Source organism: Carassius auratus, chromosome 25 (genome assembly GCF_003368295.1).
Source record: "Carassius auratus strain Wakin chromosome 25, ASM336829v1, whole genome shotgun sequence".
NCBI lineage: Eukaryota > Metazoa > Chordata > Actinopteri > Cypriniformes > Cyprinidae > Carassius > Carassius auratus.
This window is the reverse complement of record NC_039267.1, coordinates 7,969,327-7,976,826: the sequence shown is the minus strand read 5'-3', so window position 1 is coordinate 7,976,826 and position 7,500 is coordinate 7,969,327. Positions and strand designations below refer to the sequence as shown.

The 7,500-nt window shown below is 35.0% G+C and overlaps 1 pseudogene; it reads left to right on the top strand.

Annotated features, from left to right (window-relative positions):
* LOC113042821 (general transcription factor IIH subunit 1-like) overlaps window positions 1-7,500 on the top strand; it is a 33,109-nt pseudogene that overhangs the window by 1,819 nt on the left and 23,790 nt on the right.

Below are 7,500 nucleotides of genomic sequence, written 5' to 3'. Positions count from 1 at the left end.
TGCAGAAAATACAGCTGCGCATCACAGGAATAAATTACATTACAATATGAAAAGGGTATTTAATTCATACTTGCAGTATATGTGTATGTGTGTGTGTTCAAATCAAACATTAAACATGCTTCTGCTTTGAATCAAAGTTTGTAATGTGATTTTCTGTAATTATTCTCAAATGCAGGTCAGAAGATCAGTCCCGATGGGAAGGCAAAGATCCAGCTTCAGCTGATTCTGCACACGGGAGAAAGCACCACCTTTCATTTCTCCAATGGGAGCACAGCACTGAAGGACAGAGACGCCACCAAAGACCTCCTGCAGCAGCTCCTGCCCAAGTTCAAGAAGAAAGCTAATAAAGAGCTGGAGGAGAAGAACAGGTGACATTTTCATCACATCTCATTTGCCATGTTTCACTGTAATATAGGCAAACGGGACGCCTGACTCTCTCTTTACTGGTATTAGCTGACCTCCAGCTGATGTTTTGTGTTCCAGGATGTTGCAGGAAGACCCTGTCCTCTTCCAGCTCTATAAGGACTTGGTGGTGAGTCAGGTGATCAGCGCTGAGGAGTTCTGGGCCAATCGGCTGAGCCTGAATACTGTGGAACACTCCCTCTCCAACAACAACAACAAACAGGAAGTGGGCATTTCTGCTGCCTTCCTGGTGAGTGCAAATGCATCACGTGACTGACAGAGACGTTACGATGTAAATAATTCACACCATGATTGTGTTGTCTCTGTGATTACAGGCCGACATCAGACCGCAGACAGACGGCTGCAACGGCCTGCGCTACAATCTGACCTCTGACATCATCGAGTCTGTCTTCAGAACCTACCCTACAGGTAAGATATGTGATTAGGATCTGACGCAGCTTCCTTCTAGAGCGACAGGAATCGTCATAACAAACTGATTTTGAAGAATACTTAGGGAGCAACTCACTTATAAAGTACTGGACTCACGATATGGTTTGCCACTGAGATAAGAGTGTGATGCTGTAATAAACATAAAAATACATAATGCTTGTTATTCATCCCTTTCTGTATTAAATCAGTGACTAGTCACTCTTAATCAGCCATCTTTGATGAAGTTTCATCATTGAGCTTGTCAAATTGCATCCTGTATGGAAGACCATTTCTAATACATAACTATGAGATAAATTAATAAATATGACATAACCATAGGTTTTGTCATATGTAATTATTATTATATATAAATAGTCTTAATATATTATATATAATAGTCTTAACTTCGACATAATTCAGGGTTTCTGCGGTGTCTTACAAAGTCTTAAATTTAGTTGTATCAAATGAAGTACTTCATTAGTATTTCAAGAGATCTTAAATTTGGGGACAAATTAAACGGTGTATAGATGCATGTAAAGGACACTTCTAATGCAGCTTCTGTGTTTCCTCTGCATTGCAAAGATCAATTCTGTTGATGCTGATTTAATTTGCTTGGTAACAACCCAAATGCAAGACTCTGACTTAAAAGATAGTGCACACTTTTAGAAAAAAAATTACTTGAAGGTAAAAAATGCCCATAAAACTTGATGGAAGTTATTAATTTCTATTACTGCTGTGAACTGACCACACAGAATATGAAGAATGTAAATTCAGGAGACGGCTGTCCATGGTAGTCCTTAATATATCAGCACAATAACACACTCTACAAAATATAATCTAATTATTGTTATTGATAAAATACCAGAATATTTTGGAGATATCTTTTTTTTAATTGTTATCGCACTCCTCTAATTTGTTAATTGAAATAATAATTTATTGATAATAATAGTTTAAATGAATATATTAATGATTACTTTTGACTTCAAAGGCTGAAATATAAAGTTTATAATTTTATAAAACTTTGTTTTTGTGAAAACTTGTATCTGAACTGTTAATGATGCTTTTTATGGTATTTTATATGGTACTATAGACATTGCCCTACACCGCTCATATTGTATTCATTTTATGCGTTCATGTCTTAAAAAGGGTCTTAAAAAGTCTTAAATTTGAGCTTAAAAATCCTGCAGAAACCCTGATAATTACTTTTTTTCTGTGCCATAATGAAGACTTTTTCTCTCATAACTGTTTTATGTCCTTATTTTGGATTTTTATCTTAATTTAATCTCAATATTTTTTATAATTTTTACTTTTGTTTTAATTATGATTTTCATCTCATAATTTCATGTTATGCTGTAATTAACTCATAATTTTGACCTTTTTTTTAACTCAATTGGTTTAATTTCATAATTTTGACTTATGTCATAATAATTGTGATTAATTATTTTTTTTTTTTATGGTATAATTTAAACTTTTATACCATCATTTAGATTTTTTTATCTCATAAAAATCTCATTGTATGATGTAGTACTTTATAAATGAATGTGACTTTTATCTAATAACTATGACTTTTTACGTCATAATTATGCTTATAATTCTGTCTTCTCCTTGACAAATACATGTAATGCTGTTAAAATTTGACCAAGAGATGGTCAAACCAATCATAAAAAACGTCATTTACATATTGTAGTCTTAAAGGTATAGACGCTTATTTTAATTCACAAAAAAATGGTTTTAGTTCACAAAAAACCTAATATGCTTTGTGCTACAAACACTGACTAATATCAATAAGCAATGTTTAAGGACAAATAAATGCTACAAGAATTGAATAATACCTTTTCCTGTCTCTCTCTGCCTTTGATTGCAGTCAAGCAGAAATACGCTGAGAACGTCCCTCACAACATGACGGAGAAGGAGTTCTGGACGCTGTTCTTTCAGTCTCATTACTTCCACAGAGACCGGATCAGCACGGGCCAGCAGGACATCTTCTCCGAGTGTGCCAAACAGGACGAGAAGGGTACTGCATTTCATCAAGTGTTTACGTCCTTAAATGACTCTTCTGTGTCTTTCAATTCTGATGGAGTTTGTTTCTTCGCCTCTTTCAGGCCAGAAATCAATGGTGACCCAGGGAGTGAAAAACCCCATGGTGGATCTGCTTTTACTCGAGGATAAAACATTAGATGAGGTGAGGGATGTTACATTTTAAATCACACCTCCTCTGCGTATTGCATCTTTTGGTGAAACTGGATCTCTGTGTTGCCTCTGAAGGGTTATGGGACAGCATCGGTTCCCACTCCATCAAACTCATCCAACAAATCACTGAGAGAGAACAGCAACTCTGCCATAATCAAGCGCTTCAACCATCACAGTGCCATGGTGCTGGCGGCCGGCCTACGCAAAGGGTAAGTGTCTGGACTCCGAAGTGTGAGTGTTTATATCTGTGACACATCCACACAATAATCTCCATGTGTGTGTGATATATAGGGAAGCTCCCAGTGATCAAGCCAGTGAGACCAGCAGCACTGATGGGAACTCCAGAGATTCAGATTTCTTTCAGCCGTCACTCAAAAAGGTGAATTTTTGCCATGGCTAATGGGTGTTGTCAGGCGTGACACAAAATGTAGCAAAGCAGACAGCCTTTTAGATATACAAAAATAATAATAATTCCAGAAGTGTCCATATCATAGAATTATCCACTTCCGAAAGTACTGAAAAATAAAAAATAAACATAATTCAATTATATATATATAATGAATATGTATAATATATATTAAGGGTGTAACGGTACACGTATTCTTACTGAAAATGTTTAGGTCTTTCATTTTAGTACGCATGTGTACCAAACAAATTAAAAAAAAAATCAGGAAATTCACTGTACAGATCGCTGTATACACGGCATGGTTCTAACAGTGGCATGGAGTGTGAGTTAGCGCGATCATTCCTTCCTCTTTATTAATGTAAAGTTAGATTAGATTAGATTCAACTTTATTGTCATGCAGAGTACAAGTACAGAGCTAATGAAATGCAGAAAATAAACATGAATGAACATAATGCAAGTTACAGTTATATAATGAATATGGGCTTAAAGTGCACTCTCTGAGCTTTAATTTGAGGGTATTCGCATCAAAATTGGAGGAAAGATTAAAAAATAACAGCTCTTTAATATGTACCTCCCACATTTTTCAAGAGTATACAGTGGGGCTCGAAAGTTTGGGCACCCTTTGCAAAATCTGTGAAAATGCGAGTAATTTTCAAAAAATAAGAGAGATCATACTAAATGCATGTTATTTTTTTATTTAGTACTGTCCGGAGTAAGATATTGTACATTGATGATATATATATATATATATATATATATATATCAATATTACATTTAAATTACAATTATTATCTGTGTATATATTTTATTTTTATAATTTTTATTTAATATGAAATAAAATGTTTTATTATTTTTAAATTATATTAAATATATTCAGTATTTAGGAAAAATATAAGATGGTTACATTTCCAGAAATTACATATAAGTCTTTTGTTTTGTGTTCAGCATGAGCAGCACCTGATTATGTTGTTGTTGTTGTTGTGTTGTTTGTGGCTCTTCAGGTAAAGTTACAAGAATCCATAGAGTATGATGACCTTCAGGGGGACTCTGGGCGGAAGACCATCGCTTTGAACCTGAAGAAATCAGACCGGTAAACATCCAGCGCCTTTATTCTGTATCCACCTGACACCGTCTTTTGACAGTCTGTGAATCTTCATATTAAGTGTTTTTGTATTTAACGTTTGTTTGTTCCTGCAAGATATTGCCACGGCCCGATTCCTCTTCAGTCACAGCATTACAACACCAGTCAAGACATTATCAACTCCATCAGCATTATCCAGCAGGAGATGAGGAGATATAAACCCTGTCTGACGCAGGTACACCGCTGACATGCATGGCTAAGTCCTGGATCGGAGTCTGTTTGATTATATTGTGTTTTCTGGCCTGTTTCAGGTGATGTCCAGCAGTGCGGCGAGCTCAGCCATCACAGCGCTGTCACCTGGAGGACTTCTGATGCAGGGACGAGGCCAGCAGGCCATAAACCGTGAGTCTGTTCGTCCCATCATAATATCAAATGTTGCTTCCACTGAGATTTGAATGCATTTTATGTTTAAAACTGCCCGTTAACTTGATCTATACTCTCTTTGTGTGTATTCATGTAGAATTAGTGCCAGCTGATGTTCAGAGCGAGCTGAAGCACTTATATACAGCTTGCCGGAGAGCTGCTCCGACATTTCTGGTCCTGTTTCCCCGTCAACACTCCCTTCCTGGAGGATAAGGTCAGGAAATGCACCTTCAGTTATTAATATTCACAAATTAAAATACTTAAGTAGTATTGTTTTGTTGCAACATGATTTGTTTCATCTGTCTCTCCTGCTCACAGGTGGTAAAGATGAAATCTAACCTGGAGAGATTCCAGATGACGAAGCTCCGCCCCTTTCAAGAAAAGATCCAACGGCAGTATTTGAGCGCGAATGTAAGGCCACGCCCCCGACCACGCCCCTCCATTTACTATAATGTATAATAATACTATAACTATAATAATAATAAATATATATATATATATATATATATATATTATATATATATATATATATATATTCAATAATACTATAATATAATATAATATATATATATATATATATATATATATAATATATATATATATATATATATATATATTTATAAAGAATTATATATATTTTTTCCCTAACATGCATTAAAGGTGTTATTTGAGATTTAAAGTGTCAGATTTTTTTATTTTATTATATATTTTAATAATGTAATCAGTCCCATTATGTTATTGAGGGTTTGCAATCTATATATTTTTTAATCTATCAATATTTTTATGCAAGTACAGTGGAAATGCATAACACTTTCCTGTGTTTTCTGATTGCAACAGCTAAACAGGCCACCTGGAGGAAATGTTCAGGCTGCGTACAGCAAGTTTCAAGTCTGGCAAACGCGTCGAATGATGAGAAAGAACCTGAAGAGATGCAGAGAAATCCATGAAAGAGAGAAAAGACTCTGGGTGAATTTAAAGAAAGAGGGAGAAGAACAGAGACGCTCTCTCCCAGCTTGGGCCGGATGGAGCTTGATGGGCGGATTTTCCAGCCAATCAGAGCTGGAGGTGCTAGTGAGCAGTCTGCCTGGGGGAGGGGCTTGGAGAAGCCAATTCTGTAATCTCATTGGTCCGCGTGGAGATGTTCTGCGCCAGTCACAAATAACTGTAATTATTATCTTCTCTCTTTACTTTGTTCGTTCCGTTCCGTTCTTTTTTTCTTTTCTTTTTTTTTTCAGTGGATAATTTCAGTTTCTAGGTAGAAGTGAAATTTTAACAGTGTTGTGTTTCTGCATTGACCAAACTGGGCTCAGTAATAATATCGGCGGAAAGATTTCTCAGGAACTCACAACGTTTAATGCAAAGGACTCGGGTTGAGGGAAAAGCTTTTAAGTTGACGATAAGGGGGACTCTTTACAAAATGGATATTGCAATCCAGTTCAACCCTCCTGGAGACTTGAGGCTGGTTGGAAATCAGTTGCTCAAGACATGCCAATGGGAGGGGACATATAGCAATACTGTAAGAAAAAAGAATTTAAAATAATAATTTCTATGTAGTGCATTTTACTGATCTATGTGCCACAAATGCGTGCACATGCTCATCCGCAATGCTTTATTACGTGTCTTCTCTAGCTGCACTGAGTTGTGGATGTTATTGCAAATAAAGTCATGATTTAAACCGGTGTCGTGTGTTTGTGTGTTGCGTTAAAAGAGCTTCCTCAAAGTACTTGTTTACCAGAGTGTGCATGCAGTGAGGAAGCTGTTATATTTTACACTGTAAACCAGAAGAGGAAGCACTGTATTCTGACTATTTTCACAGGAATTATGTTTCAAATGAATGTGTTTGTGCATGTGAACATGCTTTTGTCTGTCTGTTAGACCAGGTTTTTTGCTTTCCTTTCAACTAATTTTATTACTAATGTTCTTTTTTATGTTTGAATAATTTTTTATTCTTATTTATTTTAATCTTTATTTTTATTATTAATTATTTTTAATCTTCATTAATGCAATTAAAATAAATATTTACAAAATTTAAAAAATTAATACATAATAAAAAGCTATCGTAATGGCAATAATAACTCAGTAACATTTCAATTTACACATTTATTTTATATCGTAATATAGTTTATAAATTTATAATAGGTAATAGTTTTATATTTTGTATTGATTTTAATCATTTGCATTCTTCTATTTCTATTTTTATTTTATTAAAAAATAATGTGCTTAAATATGCTCAAACAAAACTTTTAAACAGATTTTGTGCAATTGAAAACTAAAAAGTCATATTTATTAGGATTTTGCGTTTACAGGTCACTTATCAAATCATGCAGCAGGACCAGTGCACAATCAATACTGTTGTAGGTTATAATAACTTATCAAGAAAGACTCATCATACAGTTCAGTTGAGTCATTATGTTCTTGAATTTGGCGATGGCTGTCTTTATATAATAAAATGCATACATATATATCTGAATCTGGTGCTTAAACACATTCACTTCAAGGTTGTAAGATGTTTGAGGGTAGGGTCTTTGCTATTTTTGCTTGCTGATGAAACAGACTTCTCGAATATCAA